The sequence below is a fragment of the Tenrec ecaudatus genome, chromosome 2 (assembly GCF_050624435.1).
Source record: "Tenrec ecaudatus isolate mTenEca1 chromosome 2, mTenEca1.hap1, whole genome shotgun sequence".
NCBI classification, from domain to species: domain Eukaryota; kingdom Metazoa; phylum Chordata; class Mammalia; order Afrosoricida; family Tenrecidae; genus Tenrec; species Tenrec ecaudatus.
In genome coordinates this window covers 46,541,675-46,563,005 of record NC_134531.1, presented here as the reverse complement: position 1 = coordinate 46,563,005, position 21,331 = coordinate 46,541,675, and the positions used below count along the sequence as shown (strand labels likewise).

Sequence of the window (21,331 nt, the reverse complement as noted above, 5' to 3'; positions counted from 1 at the left end):
TTCTGATTTTTTGAATTGGGCTACCTTTGAGCTTGTCAGATGGTACCTCATTGTTGTTGTAATTTGCATTTCTCTTATGGCTAAAGATCGGGAACATTTTCTCATATGTTTGTTGGCCATTCGGATTTCTGTCCCTGTGAAACTTCTGTTCAAGTCCTTTGCACACCTATCAAGTGGGCTATTAGTTTTTTTCTTTTTGGAAGCTAGCAGAGTATTGTAGATTTTATTAATAAGGCCTTTGTCTGACGTGTAATTGCTAAAGATGTTTTCCCAATCTGTGGACTCTCTTATTACTCTCTTGGTGAATTCTTTCGATGTACACAAGTGTTTTATCTTCAGTATATCCCATTTGTCAATTTGTGCCTCCTCTGTGTTTGTGTCCTTCCCTATTTCTCATAGCCTGTGTATTCCCTGTGCCAAAATTCTCAATTTGGTCCCAATTCCCTCATTGATGGCCCTAATAGTTTGGGGTTTAACTTCAAGGTCTGTGATCCACCTTGAGTTTATTCTTGTGCATGGAGTGAGATAAGGGTCTTGCTTCATTTTTCTGCATGTTGATATCCATTTTTTTCCAGCACCACTTGTTAAAGGGGGCATCTGCTTCCCATTTGATATTTTTGGGGCCCTTATCAAAGATCAGCTGTGTGTATGCTGATGCCTTTATTTCTGGGTTTTCAATTCTTTCCATTGGTCTGAGTATCTGTCATTGTATCAATACCATTCAGTTTTGAAAACTGTGGCTGCATAGTATGTGCCAAAGTCAGGTAAAACAAGCCCTCCCATGGTGTCCTTCTTCTTGAGGAGTTCTCTGCTAATTCTGGGCTTCTTCCCTCTCCATATGAAGTTGGTAATCAATGTTTCCATTTCTTTGAAGAAAGATGATGGTAATTGTATTGGGATGGCATTAAACTTATATAGTGCTTTTGGCAGAACTGACATCTTAACTATGTTAATTCTTGCAATCCAAGAGCATGGGATATTCTTCTATTTGTTGAGGTCGCTCTTGGTTTCTTGTAATAGTGTTCTATAGTTTTCCCTGTATAGATCTTTTGTTTTTTCAGTCAGGTGTATCCCTAGATACTTCAGTTTGTGTTTGGCTATTGTGAAGGGTACCACCTTTTTGATCTCTTCTTCTGTGGTCTTATCTGATGTGTATAACAGTGTGACGGACTTCTGTTTGCTGATCTTGTATCCTGCCACTCTACCAAACTCCTCTATTGCTTCTAGTACTCCCCTTGTGGAACTTTTGGGGTTTTCTATATATAAAATCATATCATCTGCAAATAGCAATATTTTCACCTCTTCCTTCCCCTGACGAATACCTTTGATGTCACTTCTTTGCCTTATGCTGTTAGCTAAAACCTCCAGCAGGGTATTAAATAGGCGTGGGTACAAGGAGCATCCTTGTCTGGTCCCCTTTTTCAGTGGGATTGTGTTAGTCTTTTCTCCATTGACTATGACTTTGGCTGTTGGTTTTTCATATATAGCTTGTATTGTCTTGAGGAACGTTCCTTCCATTCCTTTCTTCGCTAGTGTCTTAAACAGGAATTGGTGTTGGATGTTGTCGAATGCTTTTTCTGCGTCTATTGATATTATCATGTGGTTCTTATACTTTTTCATGTCAATGTGACGAACAATATTAATGGTCTTTCGTATGTTGAACCACCCCTGCATCCCTGGTATGAATCCCACTTGTTCATGGTGAATTATTTGTTTTATATACTTTTGTATTCTGTTGGCTTGTATTTTGTTAAGGTTTTTTGCATCAATGTTCATTAGGGATATTGGTTTGTAGTTCTCAATTCTTGTGGAATCCTTGCCCAGTTTGGGTATCAGAGTTATACTAGCTTCATAGAAGGAGTTCGGGAGTTTGCCATCTTTTTCTATGTTCTGAAGAGTTTGTGTAGGATTGGTGTTAGTTCTTCCCTAATGCTTGGTAGAATTCTCCAGTGTAGCCATCTGGTCCAGGGGATTTTTTTGTTGGTAATCTCTTGATAACCTTCTCTATTTCTTCTATTGCTGCTATGGGTCTGTTGAGATTCTTGATGTCCACCGAGGATAGTCTAGGGAGGGATTGGTTTACCAGGAATTTGTCCATGTCTTCCAAATTGTTGAATTCATTGGAGTACAATCCTTCATAGTACTGTGTAACTATACTTTTGATTTCATTAGGGTCTGTTGTAATGACCCCTCTTTCATCCCTTATTCTTGCTCTTGAGATTTGTTCCCTCCTTTCTTTGGTTAGGTTTGGCAATGGTCTAGCGATCCTGTTTATCCTTTCAAAGAACCAACTTTTAGCTATATTAATTTTTTCCATAATTTTCTTATTTTCCCTCTCCTGGTTCTCAGCCCTGATTTTTATAATTTCTTTTCTTTTGCTATTAGTAGGGTTGTCCTGCTGACTCTGCTCTAGTTTTTGTAAATTTTGTGTCAGCGTATCTATCATGATTCTCTCTTCCTTTCTTAGGTGTGCTTGTATTGCTATGAACCTTCCTCTGATGACTGCCTTTGCTGTGCCCCATAAGTTTTGGTACGTCGTGTGCTCATTTTCATTGGTTTCGAGAAATTTCCTGATTTCGTCTCGGATCTGCACCAGTATGCACTCCTTTTGCAGTAGAGAGTTATTCATCCTCCAATCATTTGCTCTTATTTTCTTTGTCTTACTTTTGTTGATTTCCAGTCTTATGGCACAGTGGTCAGAGAGAGGGAGGTCTGTATTATTTCAATGTGCTTAAATATATGTAGATTTGCCTTATGCCCCAACATATGGTCTATCTTCGAATATGTGCCACGGGGACTTGAAAAGAAAGTGAAATTTTTTATATTTCGATGAAAAGCTCTGTAAATATCTATCAGATCAAATTGTCTAATTGTGGAGTTTAGCTCTCTAGTCTCCTTGTTGAGTTTCTTTCCCTGTGGTCTATCTTTCTCAGTGAGTGGTGTGTTGAAGTCGCCCACTGTAATTGTCGAGTCTGTGATTTCTTTCTTAATCTTTTGGAGTGTTTGGTTGACGTATTGAGCTGGTCTCTCATTCGGGGAATATATGTTTACAATGCTTAGTGGTTCATTGTCTATGATTCCCTTGAGCATTATATAGTGTCCCTCCTTATCTTTTTTTATGGTTTGCACTTTGAGGTCAATTTTATCCGAATTAGGATTGCAACCCCTGCTTTTTTTTTATTGCTGTTTGCTTGGAAGGTCCTTCTCCAGCCTTTGATTCTCAGCCTATTTTTGTCTGTAGCCTTGAGATGTGTCTCCTGTAGGCAGCAGATTGATGGGTTGTGTTTTCTAAGCCATTCTGCTAGTCTCAGTCTTTTAACGCCTGAGTTCAGGTCATTGATATTCAGGGTTATTATCTCCATCTGCAGACTCTGTGATGTCATTTTATACCTTTTGTGTTGGAAATTTTCCTACTTTCCTTTCTCATTAGTGTGTGTATCATTCTTGACTTCCTTCCATTCTTAAGCCATTGCTATCTTGGGGTCTGTTTTCTCTTTGTTCCCCTCTGGGTAAGGTTGTTCTATGTGACGGTCTCTTATTTATGCATGGTGAGTGTTGTTCTTCTGCCCATACTGAGTCGCCGTGAGGATCTTTTGTAAGGCTGGGTTTGTTGTAACGTAATTTTTGAATTTTTCCTTGTCTGGGAAGACTTTAACTTCTCCATCAATCTTGATTGATAATTTGGCTGGGTAGAGTATTCTTGGATTTGCGTTGTTTTCCTTCAATTTTTGGAATATGCTACTCCACTCTCCTTTTTTTTCATAGTTTCTGCTGATAGGTCTGAGCATACTCTTATGTGGGAACCTTTATATGTGACTGCTTGTTTTTCCCTAGATGCTCTCATGATTTTCTCCTTTTCCTCAAAGCTTGAAAGTTTAACTATTATGTGGCTTGGTGATTTCTTCTTGGGGTCCCATCGTGCTGGTGTTCTTTCAGCCGCCTGGATGGTTGCCTGGTTTTCATCCATTAGTCTGGGGAAGTTTTCCTCCAAGAATTCTCTCGCTATTGTTGCAGATGACATCTTTGTTGTGTCTTCCTCTGGTAGGCCAATAATTGTAATGTTGTTCTGCTTCATAGCATCAGACATAGCTCTTAGGTTTTCTTTGGCTTCTCTTATGCTCTTATTAGATTTTTGTTCACGTTTATTAAAGTCTGCTTGGCTGTCCTCCAAGACACTGATGTGGTTCTCTGATTCCGCCAATTGATTCTCAAGGCCCGTGATTCTGCTATTGTTTTTTTCGTGATCTCCTCACTAAGCTCCTGTATTTCCCTTTGGTTTATGGCGTTTATCTTCTCTATCATTTCACCCTTTTTCTGTATTGTTCCCCCATATCCTGTATGGCTCCAAACAGCATTCTGAGAATTTCTTTGTGTGGCATCCCAATGTCTGCTTCTTCTATGTATGTTGTCATGTTCAGGACATCTTCTGCCTTTGCCTTTAGTTTCTCCTGTTTTTTCGTTGAGGTCGTTAGGGCTGATGGCTGTTTGCGTTGTTGTTTTAGAGGGATCAGTTGCCATATTCTAGGCTCTCTCTGGGAGACTTATAGGAATGCTTCTTTGAACTGCCTACAGCTGATTTTACTATGGGATTAACCCACCACTTTATCTTCCTGTGGCTTCCCTATCAGGGGAGTGCCCCAGATGGCAGGTCAGTTGGCCACCTGTGGTAGTGTTGCAGAGGCTGGGCTGAAGTTCCTGCTATTGGTTTGAATGTTGATAAGTGTTGGCTGAGCTGCCTTATGTCCCCAGGTACACAGGCAGGAACTCCCTGGTAAGAAGTAGGGGGAGTATCCCTTGGAGAGAAAGCAGGCCTTTCCCTAGCCTTGGGCTATCTATGGAGGGTGGAGCTCACCTAGCTGGGTGTGGCCCAGGTGCAAATGCCCTAGGGCAATGGGAGTGCCCCGTAGGTCCGAAATGGTGTGTGAGAGGGCAGGGTAGGAGTAAGGAGGAGGAGAAAAATTAAAAAGTAGGACCGCTTAGACTGTGCAGGGGTATAGGGAAGTGAGGGAAGCAAAAGCAACTATGTAGCTGAGTCCACTCCCTGCCAGTGGACCTGCAAGGGCTTACTCCCTGCCCCAAGCCCCAGCGGCAGTCTGCAGCTGAGCCACAAGAAATCACTAGAAAGCCGCTGAGCAGCCCTTAGTGGGGGAACAGAGAGCAGAGATGTTAACAGAAGTCCCAGTGTACTGAGCCCTGATCCCTGCCCGTGGAGCTGTGGGGGTTTGGGTTTAGTCCCTGCTCAGACCATGCGGTGCGGCAAGCTGTGGCTGTGCCGTGAAAAAGCCCCTGAGCAGCCCTCCAAGGCTGTGTGGGAATATAGAGCACAGACGCAAACAGAAACAACAATGTAGCTGAACCCCATCCCTGCTCGTGCAGCCACAAGTGTCCAGTCCCTGCCCTGAGGCAGGCAGGGGAAAACTGTGGCTGTGTTGAGACCAAGCCCAGCTACAGGCTCCAAATGGTCCCGGCTCCGGCAGATGCAGTGGCTGGGCCAAGGTCAAGCCCCAGCCGGCTTCCACTGAGGTAAGCCAAAAGCCCCCAGCCCCTCACAACCCCGTGGGTCTGTGCCTACTTATCTTTATGATGCGCTTCCTGCGATCCAGCAGCATTGAATTTCCCTCTAAGCAACTCTCCTCGGCTGGATTCTGCGGAGTCCCTCTGGTATGCATCACTCCTTCGCCATCTTCCCGGAAGTCCTCATAAGTTATTAATTAACAAAATGTTTCATCCTGTGAAATAGTAATCAAAGTACATTGCAAAAGGTATTGAAGACCCAAGGTGAGGGAAGTCGCTGGGGAAAGATGAAATCTGAAACACATACAATTGAATAGCATTTCTTCCATGAACAAATGATAACCTCACACAGAAACCTTGATTACGTCAATCTCTGGCCAAGGCTAATTGTTATAAGAAAAGTGGTGGTGAGATAAAGTTTATTATGCCTAACTGGCCGATAAACACACGTGGCATCAATTGAAGGGCAGAGAGATAAATGGCTCAGTGAGCCTCGCCTTTCTAGTTCTTGGGTCTGTTGCTTTCTGATGATCGGACCAGGGTGCGGTTGCCTTAGCCAGTTCCCTGCTTCAGCTGGCAAGGCTCACGTCTTGTGAGACATCCCTGAGGAGAAGCCACATGGACCTACTCCGATGCCGCCCTGGGTGCTGGAGCAGCCGTGTGGGGACCCCTGCCAGCACTGAGATGCTTACATGTTCACTGATTCAGCTTTCCTCCTACAATTGGCATCATTGTGTGTGTTTTGTGAGATGGAGGAGGACTTTGTGGATTGGTGTCGGACATTTGGGCTAATGTTGGACTTGTGGACTTGGGCAGCACTGGGTTGGGATCTTTTCTTGAAGTGCACTTACCCTTTATATAAAAATCTCTCTTATACATGTGAGTTTCTGTGGATTTGTTTCTCTACTGTACCCAGACTAACACAGGTGGAAAATGTGTTTTAGAGAAAAAAAAGTAAATGCTTTGCATGGTTAGTCAGTCATGAATACTTCATAGACTCTACTTCTTCATGCACAAAAGGTTTGCATCATTTACTATTTATCATTGATAGTAATAAAAGTGGCTAATCGTAACAGTCTTTAAAAGTCAGGGGCTAAAATAGATCCGCCTATAATTCATCTAGCACTTGACGTGAATGGTACATTTTTTTTAGTTAGAGAACAATACTATCCATTCAAGAAACCCCGGTGGCACTACAAACTCTAGGGAGCAAGCAGTTCTCCTCTTTCCTCTATGATCACTGTGAGTCGGTGTCGAAGGAGCAGCAGTGAGATGAGCTTGAGTCCTGCAGTTTTAAAGAGACGTTCAGGGGTTGTTCAAGGGTCAATGAGTGCTCAAGGACAGGCTGGCAATGTGAAGGAACTCGGCAGCTCTGCACTGCAGAGACCTGGAAAAAATGACAACCTACCCAACCTATGGGATGGGTAAGCTGTGTCACAAGGATCGTTGAGAATCAAAAACTGACTCTATAGCTCCGAACAGCAGGAACTATAGGTTTATTTCAAAATAGGATCCTGCTTGAGGGAATGGGCACGTGTTATATTTTTAATAAGTTCATAAAGTTAAGTTTTCTGCTCCAGTTTTCCCTAATTCAACACTTAAACATAAATCTTGTCAATTTAACAATAATAGCATTACATGATCAGAAATTTAGAAACCTATTCCTAATTCTACCTCTCTAAAGAGGTCAGTTACCATACTAATACTTAAGAAATCTAGTTTCTAACTTTCTTATAAATATATTATTTAACTTATTTTAAGCCCAATGTTAATACATCAAATCAGCCTTGCCACTGCCATTTACTTGATTTGAATCACAGCAACTCATTGGTGTGACTGAAGCTATTCATGGGAGCAGAGAGCCTCATGTTTCTCCCGTAGTAGAGGGCCTGGTGGGTTGGACCACGCACCATGTGATTAGAACCCCATCGAGCAGTCCAGTGCCTGGTCCACAACACCAGCAAAATTCACTGATAGAATATATTAGGCTAATTGAAACATTATTGCTACCAGGTTTTCAGTTTATACATGCACATGTTTATTGAACATCAAATATCTTTAAACATGACCCTGTGGTTAATGGATGACACTAGCCAAGTTCTCTTAATATTCCACTTGTCTTAATTTCATTTTGATGCCTTCAAAACATTTTAAAAAATAAGTCTAATCAAAACAGTGACTTTCAAGGAGATATGCTGGCCTAGTTAATTTCAAGGCAGAGGGTCAGCTCGAAAGGCTTTATGGACTTTTTTTTTAATTCCTAAAAGTTAATCTTGATAGATTTTCTTGAAGGACACAAAATAGTCACTGGGGTTTATTATGAGCAAGCTTTAAGAAAATTGGAAACCTCATTGGTAAAAAACAAAGGCAGGCAAGTTGTGCCAAGGAATTTCTTCCCGTCATACAAATTCATTCATTTTTTCTTAGAGTGTAGCCAGAGCTACCTTAGAAAATGTAATTGAAAAAAAAAAAAGAAAATGTAATTGAGAAATCTCAGCACATCCTCTCTACTATCCTAGTGTTGCCCCCTTCAGACTTCTTTTGATTTCCAAAATTCAAACACTTAAAAGAAAGATGATTTCAGTCCTTTGAAGATGCCAAAATGAAAATTTTGAAGTGGTGGAAGTGAAAGTGCACAGACTCCTGTGGTAAGGTTACAGAAATAAAACTTGGACTTCAGAAATGTATACGCCTAGATGGAGAACATTTCGAGAAAAAGTAGCTCCGCATTTTGACATTTTCATTTCATAAAGGTTTGGACAATTTTGTAGCAATAACTTTTTTAATATATCATGGTCTTTTGCTAAGATTGCTCTTAAAATCATATTATCTTCACAACCAAGAACTGCAATGCTTTTTAAAGTTTCTATGAGATAGACATTGTTATCTTAGCTATTGGAACGTCAGTTCGGATGCTTTGCCACCCGCTTAAACATCATCAGGACCTGAGGCCCGGTTTGACCCTGTTCTTACAATCATTGCTGGGCTGGAGCCTGTTGTTGCAGCCACTGTGTCAGTCCATCTCCCCCAGGGTCCTCCTCGTTTTTGCCAACATTCCTCTATATCAAATGTGCTGTCCTTTACTAGGGACAAGTCTCATCTGATAGCATACCTCATCCTCGTTTATAAGGATAATTCTGCTTGCACTTCTTCCAACACGTTCTTTTAGAGGTTTATGGTGCAGTCAATGTACTTCTGCAACATCATAATGAGAAGGCATCATTTCTTCTTTGGTCTTCTTTATTCATTGTCAAGTTTTTAATATGCACATGAGGTAACTGAAAAATATCCTAGCCTGAATCAGGCATCTATTAGTCCTTAAAGTGACATTTTTGTCTTTTTCACATTCTAAAGAGCACTTTTTGCAGATGATTTGCCCAATGCAATAGTTAGCCTCATTTCTTGACTGCTATGAATCCAAATAAAATTTTAATCCTGAAAATTCTCATTATTTTTTTCCAGTTTATCATCTTATTTATTGGTTCAGTCCTGAGGCTCTTTCTTTAAGCTGAAATGCAATTAATACTACAAACTGTACTCTTTAATCTTCATCAGTAAATGCTTCCATTCTCTTTGCTTTCAGCAAGGTAGGCTGCTCATCTGCTCATCACAGGTTGTGAATGAGTCTTTCTCCTGTCCTGATGCCTGTTCTTCATATAGTCAAATTAATAGAGCATTTAAAAAGTATCCCTACAAAAAGTATAGTATACTATATAATATAGTCACACCACACGAGATGTATACCTAGCTAATGTGTAGTCACACATTATGTATTATGAGATTCATACAGATAGAACGGATTCGGGAAGAATTCAGTGACTGAGATTGATTCTGGATTGGCCACTGTGTAAATATGAACACATTGTTTAAGCTCATTAACTCCCAGTGTCCTGCAACATAAATGGGGAAATATCTACTCAGAATTGTTTGGAAACTAAATAAAAATGTTCGCATAAGAGAATACAGTATCTCAAGCATGAGAAGATCTCAGTCAATATTAATTAGTCCAAGCAGCCAGGTCTTCCATGACTCAGCCCACAGTTCCTCTGTCTTTATCATGCTGAGAACCCAAGAGTCAACGCAATGATAAATACATGCCTTAATCTCCATAAGTTCTATACATGATTTACGGGGCTGCGATGATCGCAATCAATATTTCATGATTACTTTATGATTCATATTCTCTCAGAAATACATCAGCTGCTTTCACTGTGCTGGGTTGTCTTTTTTTTCTCCACGCTAAAAAAGATTGACAAAGAAGCATTAGAAATCTCCACCCAAAGTGTTCACATTAAAATGCTGATTCCCTAAATGCTGAACCACATGACTTGCAGACACTCAAGTAAATTCAAAATATCTAATTTGTTTCTCACCTCTTAAGAGGACAATGTTGACATGCATAATCTCCCCTACTAGCATCGCGCACATATATGCTTAACTTTTCTAATGTGCTTTTTGAGGGTCTTTGTTATTTCAGCTTGTTTGTTTATGAGTAAAACTGAATGAGATTATTATGCATTAATCTTATTCCAAATGTTAATTTATGGGTTTCACAAGATCTGTTTTGCTTTAGAGCTCAAACAATATTTTTTTTCCTTCTCAGTAACTCAGTGGCTCATTTCCCATGGCTGTGCCGCGCCAAGGAACTTGAGTCACTATTAGACTAAGAATTCTTAATCCATGTTGTCTGCGTATCGGCTAAAAATTTCATCCTGTGCCAGTTAGAGAATGGCAATGTAAATACACACACATACACCTATTATAAATACGGTATGCAATTGTGAAATAAAAACAAAAATTTCTACATTAGTATGCAGAATCCTAGTTTCATAAAATAATTTAATTGTTGGTGTTATCAAGCTAGGGTGGTGTATATATGTTGTAAATATAAATGTGAAAATAAATTCCAGCACATGGATTATATTCACATAGTTTGAGAATGGGTTTTGTAATAATATTAAGAACAAGCTGTAATAAAAGGTGCACTGGGCTTAAAATCTAGTGTTCATAGATTTAATTGACACCTGCCACTGGTCTTTTTTTGTTCCGTGCTGCTTATTTTTAAAAATCATTTTACTGGGGGCTCATACAACTCTTAACACAATACATACATACATCCATTGTGTCAAGCACATTTGTACCATCATCGTTTTCAAAACATTTTCTTTCTACTTGAGCCCTCAGTATCAGCTCCTCATTTTCCCTGATCCCTCCCCACCCTCTCCCTCATGAATTCTTGATAATTGATAAATTATCATTATTTTTTCATGGCCTGCACTGACCGACATCTCCCTTCACCCACTTTTCTGTTGTCCGTCCCCCAGGGAGGGGGTTATATATAGATCGTTGTGATCGGTTGCCCCTTTCTCCCCCCACCTTCCCCTTCCCCTCCTGGTATTGCTACTCTTATTGTTGTTCCTTATTTTTTGTTTTGAATTTGCCTTCAGTTGTAAGATTGCTTGAAGTTTCCAACTCATCTCTATTTGATTGGGACTGTCCTGGCTTGCAAAGCTAAAGGCCAATATCCAGGGGAACTTTTCAATTCCAGAGAAAATGAACATAGTTAATTGTTTCATAAAAGGGAGGAGGCAGGGAAGGTTGGGAGGAGAAGGAGGTAGTGACTTAGATAATAATGGACTGCAGTACTGAAAACATTCAGTTCTTGCATCTGGAGTAATTGGGTATCTAACGTGATCCCTAAGTAAGTACTACCCTAGAGCATTACTGGGTTGAATGATGTACAACATCTGTAATTCTGGGACTAAACTTTCCTAAGCCTCCATTCATTTAAAGCCACCCCAGAAGATGTTAACTTGATAAAAGAGAAATATTGGCCAGCACAGATTTATCTGCTTTGAGGATTATACAAACATCCCTTTTTATGCTTCATCTGCTTCTGTGGCCTATTCTGTTTCAACTAAATATGACCTTGCTGTGTTTCTACCTTTGATCTCACTGTTAGCAGGCAACCTAGGTGAACTCCTACTTGCATTTCAACTGACCTGACCACAGTTTAGTTTGGTTTCCACGTTTGAAACTCTGTTTTGATGCCTGCCTTCTGAATAAAGCCCACACCGCAGCTCCTAATTCCTTTACCCACTGCTTGCCTTCCCTCTTCACCAGGAATTGTCAGGTGGAGTACGGAAACTTTGACTTACATTTTTAGAAAGCAACTGGGTTTATTGAGAAGGGGCCATTATTTCTTTGGTGGCATTATTGTAACGATTTCACACATATTTTCATCATGTGTTCTTTTCCCATATCATACAAAATGTCGATTATTCATCCAATTCCCTAACATTTTATTTATTACTTTATTTGGCTTTGTTGAATCCATGGCGTGATGGTCAGAAGGTCAATGAAGATTCTTCTTTTTATTTTAACTGATTTCTTAGACAATTTTAATCTCTCAAGTGTTTACGAGTGCTATCAAGTGCTGGACTTCCATGGGGTAAAGAGGCCTCTGATAAAGATTTCCACACAATGTATCCACCTGTGAAATGCTACCACCCCACAGCGTGTGCACCTGCACAGTTTATTGGCATCCAAGTAAACTCAAAAAGCGTAATTTCAATCTTGTCTATTTAGAGGACAAAATTGATCAGCAAAACCTTTCAACCCTGCTCTGCATCACAAGCATAAATGCTGGCATACAGTGGACAGGAAGGTGAGCGGTCCTGTTTTGAGGCTTTAAATTATTTGGCTAAATTATATTTGAAGGAGAGGATAACGGTTGTGAAATGGGGTGAGATTAAGATGCATCAATTTCATTCCACATGTTAATATGTGGATTTCACAAGATGGTAGGACACGAGATGGGCCTTAGCCATTGCTGTCCCAGAGAACTAATCCTATCACAGAGCAGAAACTAAGGTGAATGATCAAAGAGACATGAGGTCACTGGTTAATAAAAATATTATGTTCTCTAGGTGGTATTTGTGTGATTTCTCTCTCTCTCTTTACTTTTTAATTGGTTGTGTTTCTTTTTTAACTTTAAATATATATTCATAATTTTGAATAAGTATTTTATCTTTTTCTTAAGCAATGTCCTTCCAATTATATGTGCGTTGCTCACGACAAAACCTTAATCCACTCCTGCTCCCTAAGGAATAATATTAGGAATGCGTGTTAATATCTACAACAAAATCACCTGGCTATATTAGGAATTAATCTGATTTCTCAGAAATTAAAAAGATGATTGGGCTTTAGCAGTCATCCAGGTTCATCATAGTTTCATAGCATAAAAAGTAGTTATTTCTGTGGCTTGAAAAGAAGACCCCTTGTTAGTTTCTCAAATATTTCTGATTATTGATATAGCTGTTACTTCAGAGAAAGCTTTGTTGTGGTCATCAAAAAATATATAGCTTTACCCATTCTTCTATCAGTGGTTTAAAGAGATTAATATGAAAAAGATAAAAGGGAGAGATTTTAGGTCATTCCTAAAATTACACATTTATTAAGTTATGAACTATGTGCTCTATGAATAGTTCCTATAATCTTATTTAACATTTTGTGACATATTTAAGACTGGAAAATTAGACATGCTACCATAATCTTTCTGACAGCTACCTGGTTCCCATGCATAACACCACTGGCTCCTTGCCCAACGCAGCTATAGTTGAAAAAAAGGTCAAGAACTAATTCAGGGAAATGAAAGTAAAAAATGGATTACAGCCTGCAAATTCTTCTGAAAATTTTTTTCTTTTTCCCCAGCAATAATTGGCTTTGAAAAGGGGGAAAGTGACTTTGTACTTGTTAAAAATGCTTAAGAGATTGTCCAGTGTAAGGTAAGCCACCTAACCTCATTGCCATTGCTTCAATTCTGGATCATAGCAATCCAGGGCCATTTTTCTGAGGCTATGAATGTTTACCAGAGAGGATAGCCTCATCTTTCTCCCTTTGAATGGGGGTGTGTTTGAACAACCAAATGAACAGTGAGCAGTCCAATACTTACCTGCAATGCCAGCAGGACCCCTAAATCGCCTAAGTGAAACAAATTTAAAGTGACATCACAAAACAAATTATTTTTCATGACCTGTGTACATCTCACCTGGATTTTGAGATATCTTAAGGACAGATGTGATGGACTGAGCACTCATGACAGGAGACCCGGTGAGCTGTGGGACGGTATCAACAACATCACACATGAAGAAAGCATACAGTCATTAAAAGGTAGGCAAGAAAGAAAAGATCAAAGTGGATATCAGATGAAACTTTTAAACTTGTTAATCATAGAATAGATAAGTAAATGGAAGAATTGATGAATAAGAGCTGAATAAAACATTTCCAAGAGCAACTTGAGAAGACAAAGTATACTTTATAATGAAATATGCAAAGACCTATCAGAAAACCAAAAAGGAGGAACTTGCTTAGCATATCTTAAACTGAAATAAACAAAGAAAAAGTCAATCTTCAATTTGTAATTTTGAAAAATTCCTTGGAGAAAATATTGAAAAGTGCAGGAAGCATAAAAAGAAGATGGAACAAATGCATAGAGTCCCTGTACCAAAAAGAACAGGCTGACATTTAACCAATTATTTCAAGAGGCGTCATATTATCAAGAATCAATGGTCCTAGAGGAAGAAATCCAAGCAGCACTAAAGGCATTAGTCAAAAATAGGGCTCCAGGAATTTATGGAATCCCAGTGGAAATGTTTCAACATGCTTATGAAACATTGGAAGCTCTCACACATGCCAAGAAATTTGGAAGACACATTCTTGGCTCATTGACTAAAATGGATCCATATTTTTATCCAGTACAAAGAAAGATGACTCCTCTGACTGTTCAAGCTGTAGAACAATATCATTGATATGACTTGCAAATAAAATTTTGCTGAAGATTATCCAACAACAGTTCCAACAATTGACAGGGAGCTTCCAGATATTCAGGCTAGATTCAGAAGATGGTGTGGAACAATGAATGTTAAGTTGTAAACGAGGTGCTTTATGCATACTTCCTATAATCTTACTTAACATTTTGTGACGTATTTAATACTGCATAATTAGACAGGCTGACATCAGAAGGATCTTGGTTGAAAACAGAGAATACTAGAGAAATGTTTATTTGTGTTTTATTGACTATGCAAAGGCTTTAGACCAATGGTTCTCAACCTCCGTGATGCCGCGACTCTTTAATAACAGTTCCTCATGTTGTGGTGACCTCTCAACCATAAAATTATCATTGATTCTTTATAACTGTAATTTTGCTACTGTTATGAATTGGGCAACCCCTGTGAAAAGGTTGTTGGAACCCACCCAATGGGGTCGCAACCCACAGGTTGAGAACTGCTGCTTTGGATTTGTGGACCATAACAAATTATGGATAGTTTTGAGAAGACTGTGTGGTGGGTACATAATTTCATATCAGTTTGAAGATATATGAGTGTAGGGGTCAATTAGGTCACAGCCTGCTGATGACTCCTTGTGGACATGGCTTTTTCATAAAGAGGGTCCTGGGAACCTCCCCCATCGCTCTGCCTTCATTTTCCTGCTGGCTGAGCCTGGTTGCTGCCAGAGCCCTGGATGTTTCCACCACTATTGGATCCATACAACTTTGCATCCACCGGCTGGTGATATTCCTGGATTCTTCATCATTGCATGTGACTTTGTGAGTCTGAAGAGAATTTATAGACTAGTAATGAATTTGTGGACTTAAGTTGGACTGGACTGGGATGTTTTCCTGATATACAATTATTTCTTGATATAAAGGCCTTTCTTACATATATATGAGTGTCACTCTATTTGTTTCATTAGTCAATCCGGCCTAAAACAAATAGGAATTCCAGAACACTTGATTATTCTCATGTGGAACCTGTATGTGAATTAAGAGACAGTCGTGTGAACAGAACAAAGGAATACTACATCCAGGTTGTACCATTTATTAATTCTATATGCTCAGCAACTAATCAGAGAAACAATTATATGAAGATGATATGTCCAAAGTTTACAAGAAAAGTCTTGGAGGAAGGTTGATTAACAATATAATATGCAAATGACACCGGTTTGCTTGCTAAAACTGAGGAGAATCTGAAGCACTTATTGACAAAGATCAAGGCTCACAACCTGCAATATGGATTTCAAGTCATTGTAAAGAAGACCAAAATCCTCACAACTTGACCGATAGGTAATATCATGGCTAAAAGAGAAGAAATTTCAGTTTGTTTTGTTTGGATCCACATTCAATGCTCACGAAAGTAGCAGACAAAAGATAGAAGGACACAGTGCATTGGGTACATCTGCTGCACAAGACCTCTTCAAAGTATTGAAAAGCAAGGATGTTAATTTGAGGACTAAGGTGTTCCTGACCCAAATCCTGGTATTTTAGTTGCTTCATATGTATGTGAAAATTGAATAAGGAAAACTGAAGAAAAAATAATGCATTGGAAAATATTTTGCTGGTGAAAAATATTGGAAGTACCGAGCACTCTGATAGACCTGGGACCGTTGACTGTTGTTCTTCTGGTTTGCACTGGGATGCGAAAGAATACAAAGTCCCTGCGCTTTCTGGCTGTCTTTGTGGCGGGTCCAGATGGAATGAGGGATTACAGAGCAAAAAAAAACTCTCTCTATATATAGATATACAGATATATCTATATCTGCCATCTGTATCTATATATTGGAAGTACTATGGACTGCCAAATGAACAAATAAATCTGTCTGGGAACTACAACCAGAATGCTCCATAGAAGCAAGAATGGCAAGACTTGTCTTGTGTGCTTCGGACATGGTATCAGGCGAGACCCGTCTCTAGATAAAGATATCATGCTTGGTTGAGGGGCAGCAAAAAAGAGGAAGGCGCATGACTAGAAGGATTGACACAGTGACTGTGACATGGGGCTCAACATAAAGCCACTTGTGGCGATGACGTAGGACCAGGTGTTTTGTTCTGGTTTGTGTAGTGCCACTGTCAGTCGAGACTGACTTGATGGAATCTGCCGCCACCCCACCAACATCCAGTTAGAATAAATACATAAAGGAATAGGAATAAATTCAGATGAAATACTAACACAATAAATATCTATTTGTACATATAAATAAAATTGTAAAGGACTCATATGGAAATAATTTTCTTTAGAAAGTGATACCTGTTCGAATGCCTCCAAGCTTGATCTCTCCAATTCTCAAACAGCAGTGTTGATAAGAAATCTGTTCAGTGTTTTTAACTTTCATCATAACTTTGCTCAATAGTTGAGTGGAAAATCTGACTTGAAAAACCCTGTGTGGACCAAGAGTATGTCATGTCACCAATTGAGTCTCACAGAGCACACAAAGGGGTGACACTTCATTCTAAGCATGACTCTTGCTCAGATAACATATAGTACTTATGTGAGAGCATTAAAACGTTTATTATTGTGCTCTTTTTGTACTTTATCTGTATAATTTTGCAATAGAATCATAATCTGTAGAAACTATAAAAGGAGCATAGGTGTGGTGTTTGGCCTCCTCTGATTCATAAGGAAGTAGGAGAATCAAACTCCTAACTATGAGGTGGAGGTGAAACATCTCTTCACTATCCAAACTTACTTTTTTTTTTTTTTAACCAATTTAGAAACCAATCACCACCCCCCAAGGCACTCTGCTTTACTGCTGGGTTTGCAACTCCACTACAATGGCCACATGGTATTCAAAAAGAATACTCATGATTATGGAGTCAGTCAGTGACAAGTAGGTTTATTGTGCACCCTGGTCAGTAGGTCCTATTGAATAGGAACATGTGGGATTAATCAAGTTGCAGTTTGATTGGAGGGCAAAGAGATAAATGGCTATGTAATCCCACTCCCCTCTCTCTTGCTCTCTGGTGATCTGACAAATGTGCAGCTGCTTTACCTAGTTCTCTGCTTCAACTTGTGAGGTACACTATTGGTGGGACAAGCCAACCCATGGATCTTGTTGCTAGAGCTTGAGGTTCCATTGAGACCTGCTTTGTCATGCTACTGGTGTGTACATCACTTGAGCTTGAAGTTGGTGGATTCTGTCATCTTGCATTGCTTGAGTTTGGTATCCCAGCAGGCCTGCTTTGCTAAGCTCTTGGGCTGCTAACTATTGATGACCTGCCCTGCTGTTTGCTGCCTGTGAGTGGACTCTGCCTGCATTTTCCGAGGGAAGACTCAGCTGTCTGCTTCCTTGACTTTGGACTTAGCACCTCTCATGAGTTGAAGGACTTCTGGTATATTAACCATTCCAAGGAAGTGAGTTGAACTGAGCCCTCTGTACTGCTGTGTGGACTAATTAGCTGTTATATTCTTTTGTGCTGTATAAACCTATATATACATATATGCTGTATAATATATATAAAGTGTCCTGGTTTTGTTTCTCTGGAGAACTCTGCCTAACACAGAGTTTATTAGTGAAGTGAAAATGTTTCTTCAAGATTAGGCATGTTCAGCATACAGTCTTCCAGACAGGAACATCTCTTCTTTACCTTGCCTGCAGGCACCTCTCCCATCTCTTAGCCATCTGGCTCCTTGGTTTCTGCCCTCAGAAAAATGTAACAAGTTCTATTTGGACTTTTACCAAATTCCCAAGGGATGCCACTCTCCTTATTTTATTTTATTTTAAAACATTTTATTAGGGACTCATACAACTCTGATCACAATCCATACACACATCAATTGTGTAAAACACATCTGTACATTCTTTGCCCCAATCAATTTCAAAGAATTTGCTCTCCACTTAAGCCCTTTGCATCAGGTCCTCTTTTTCCCCTCCCTCCCTTCTCCCCCCTCCCTCATGAGCCCTTGATAATTTATAAATTATTATTTTGTCATGTCTTGCACTGTCCCACGTCTCCCTTCACCCCCTTTTCTGTTGTCCGTCCCCCAGGGAGGAGGTCACATGTAGATCCTTGTAATCGGTTCCCTCTTTCCAACCCACTCACCCTCTACCCTCCCAGTATCTCCCCTCACACTCCTGGTCCTGAAAGTATCATCCATCCTGGATTCCCTGTACCTCCAGCTCCTATCTGCACCAGTGTACATCCTCTGCTCTATCCAGACTTGCAAGGTAGAATTTGGATCATGGTAGTTGGAGGGGAGGAAGCATTTAGGAACTGAGGGAAAGTTGTATTCTTCATCGGTGCTACATCGCACCCTGACTGACTCATCTCTTCCCCTAGACCCCTCTGTGAGGGGATCTTCAGTGGCTGACAAATGGGCTTTGGGTCTCCACTCTGCACTCCCCCCTTCATTCACTATGGTAAGATTTTTTTGTTCTGATGATGCCTTATACCTGATCCCTTCGACACCTCGTGATCACACAGGCTGGTGTGCTTCTTCCATGTGGGCTTTGTTGCTTCTGAGCTAGATGGCTGCTTGTTTACCTTCAAGCCTTTAAGACCCCAGACACTATCTCTTTTGATAGCCGGGCACCATCAGCTTTCTTTGCCACATTTGCTTATGCACCCATTTGTCCTTGGCGATCATACTATGGAGGTGTGCACCCAATGATATGATTTTTTGTTCTTTGATGTCTGATAACTGATCCCTTTGGGACCACATGATCACACAGGCTGGTGTGTTCTTCCATGTGGGCTTTGTTCCTTCTGAGCTAGATGGCCACTTGTTTATCTTCAACCCTTTATGACCCCAGACACTATCTCTTTTGATAGCTGGGTACCATCAGCTTTCTTCACCACATTTGCTTACTCACCCACTTTGGCTTCACCAGTTGTGTCAGGAGGGTGAGCATCACAGAATGCCATTTAATAGAAGAAATTATTCATGCATTGAGGGAGTGCTTGCGTAAAGGCCCAAGGTCCTTCCGCCACTTTATTACTAAACTTATAAATATAGGCACATAGATCTATTTCCCCATATATATATTTGCAAATGTACATGTCTTTGTCTAGATCTCCATAAATGCCCTTTGCCTCCTAGCTCTTTCCTCTATTTCCCTTGACTTTCCTCCTGTCCCACTATCATGCTCCGTCCCCACCTGGGTTGCAGCTATACCTCTTCGTTACCTTACCCTTGATCATTCTCTAACAGGCCTGCCACTCCCACCTGAACACCAATTTGGATCCCTTGTTGTTCCCTTGTCCCTGGGTTTGTTAACACCACTTCCTTACCCCCCCACCTCTCCCTATCCCATGTCCCCCCAGAACTGAATAGTCCCGTTGTTTTTGCTCCAGATAGCTCATCCAGCCTATCTTATTTAGACAGACCTGTGGAGATAATAACATGCACAAAAACAAGACAGAGGAAAACAAAGCAACATTACACAACAAAACAACAACAACAAACCACTGACAAAGAACGAAACACAACACATCAAGAAAGAAAAGCTTGTAGTTAGTTCAAGGATCATTTGCTGGCCTTTAGGAGTGTTTTCTAATTCAGTCTGTTGGGGCACCATGCACTGGTCCCAAAGTCCACTTTCAGCATTCTCTGGGGCCTTGCCTCAGTCCATAAGGCACTTGTCTCTAGCTTTATGGATTAGCAAGTCTGCTTCCCCAATAAATGGCTGGCAACATGCCACTCTGGCAAGCAAGCCTGCTGCCTGAAGATTCTCAGGCTTACCTACTCAAGGCTAGGACAGAGCCCACTGCTCTGTCTCATGCTCTGGCTCTTTGTTCTGCTGCCTCCACACTTAGGTCCTCTTCCAGTGTGATAGCTGTTTCCTAGAATGGGCAGGATCAGGTACAAAAAGTTCAGGATAAGAGGATGCACCACATTCGTAGCTTTTCGTTCTTTTTTTTTTAAAAGCATTTCATTGGGAGCTCTTATAGATATTGTTACAATCCATAGTTCCATTAGATCAAGCATAGTTGTAAAATTGCTGCCATTATCATTTTCTGTTTTGCTTTTTAAAAAATTATTTTGAAGAGTTTTGTTGACATATAATCCATACATCATACAATTCAACAGTTCAATCAGAGTAAGAAGTTTTGTAACTCATCACTACAATCAAAGTTAGAACATTTTCTTTCTTTTTTCCCCAGTTTTACACATCTGTATATATATATTTTCTTTCTAGTTTTTTTTAATACTTTTATTGGGGGCTCTTACATGTCTTATCACAATCCATATATTGACTCAAGCACATTTGCACGCATGCCTCGATTATCATTTTCAAAGCATTCTCTTCCCACTTGAGCCCCTGCTATCAGCTCCCTATCTCTTCCCCCTCCCCACCTGTCCTCCCTCACAAACCCGTGATAAATTATAGATTGTTTTTTCCATATTTTACACTGTCCTCCATCATCCCTCACCCACTTTTCCATTATTATTCATTACCCTGGGAGGGGCTTCTAATTGATCCTTGTGATTGATTCCCCCTTTCTTCCCCCACCCTCCCCTAATCTTCCTGGTATCTCAACTCTCCTTGTTGGCTCTGAGGGATTTATCTATCCTGGATTCCCTGTCACAGGCTCTTATCTATAGCAGTGTGCATGATCTGGTATATTCTGATTTGAAAGGTAGAATTGAGGTCATGATATTGGGGTGAAGGAAGCATCAAAGAACTAGAGGAAAGTTATGTGTTTCATTAAAACATATTCTTTCTTCTTGAATTCCTTGACATCAGCTTTCTTTTATTCCCTTCCTCCCCCATCCCACCACCCCCTCAACCCTTAATATTTTATATATTATTTTTGCCATAATTTATACCTTCCACTGTATCCATTCACATAAAATTTTGATGTTTGTTTCCCTTGAGTGGAGTTATATAATCATCATTGCTATCAGCTCCCCTTTCTCTCCTCCCCTCTCCCCCCACCTCCACGTTCCTGTATCCTCAGCGAATCATTACTCCCCTTACTGTGTCTGAGAGGTTTATCTATCTTGGATTTTATGCATCGAAAGATCTTGATTGTACCCAG

At 40.1% G+C, this 21,331-nt stretch overlaps 1 non-coding gene across 1 annotated transcript; it reads left to right on the top strand.

Moving 5' to 3' along the window:
• Positions 1-15,932: 15,932 nt before the first annotated feature.
• On the top strand, positions 15,933-16,063 carry LOC142442115 (small nucleolar RNA SNORA31). Its single transcript, XR_012783362.1, has one exon. It is a non-coding gene; the product is annotated as a small nucleolar RNA SNORA31 (small nucleolar RNA).
• Positions 16,064-21,331: the final 5,268 nt, after the last annotated feature.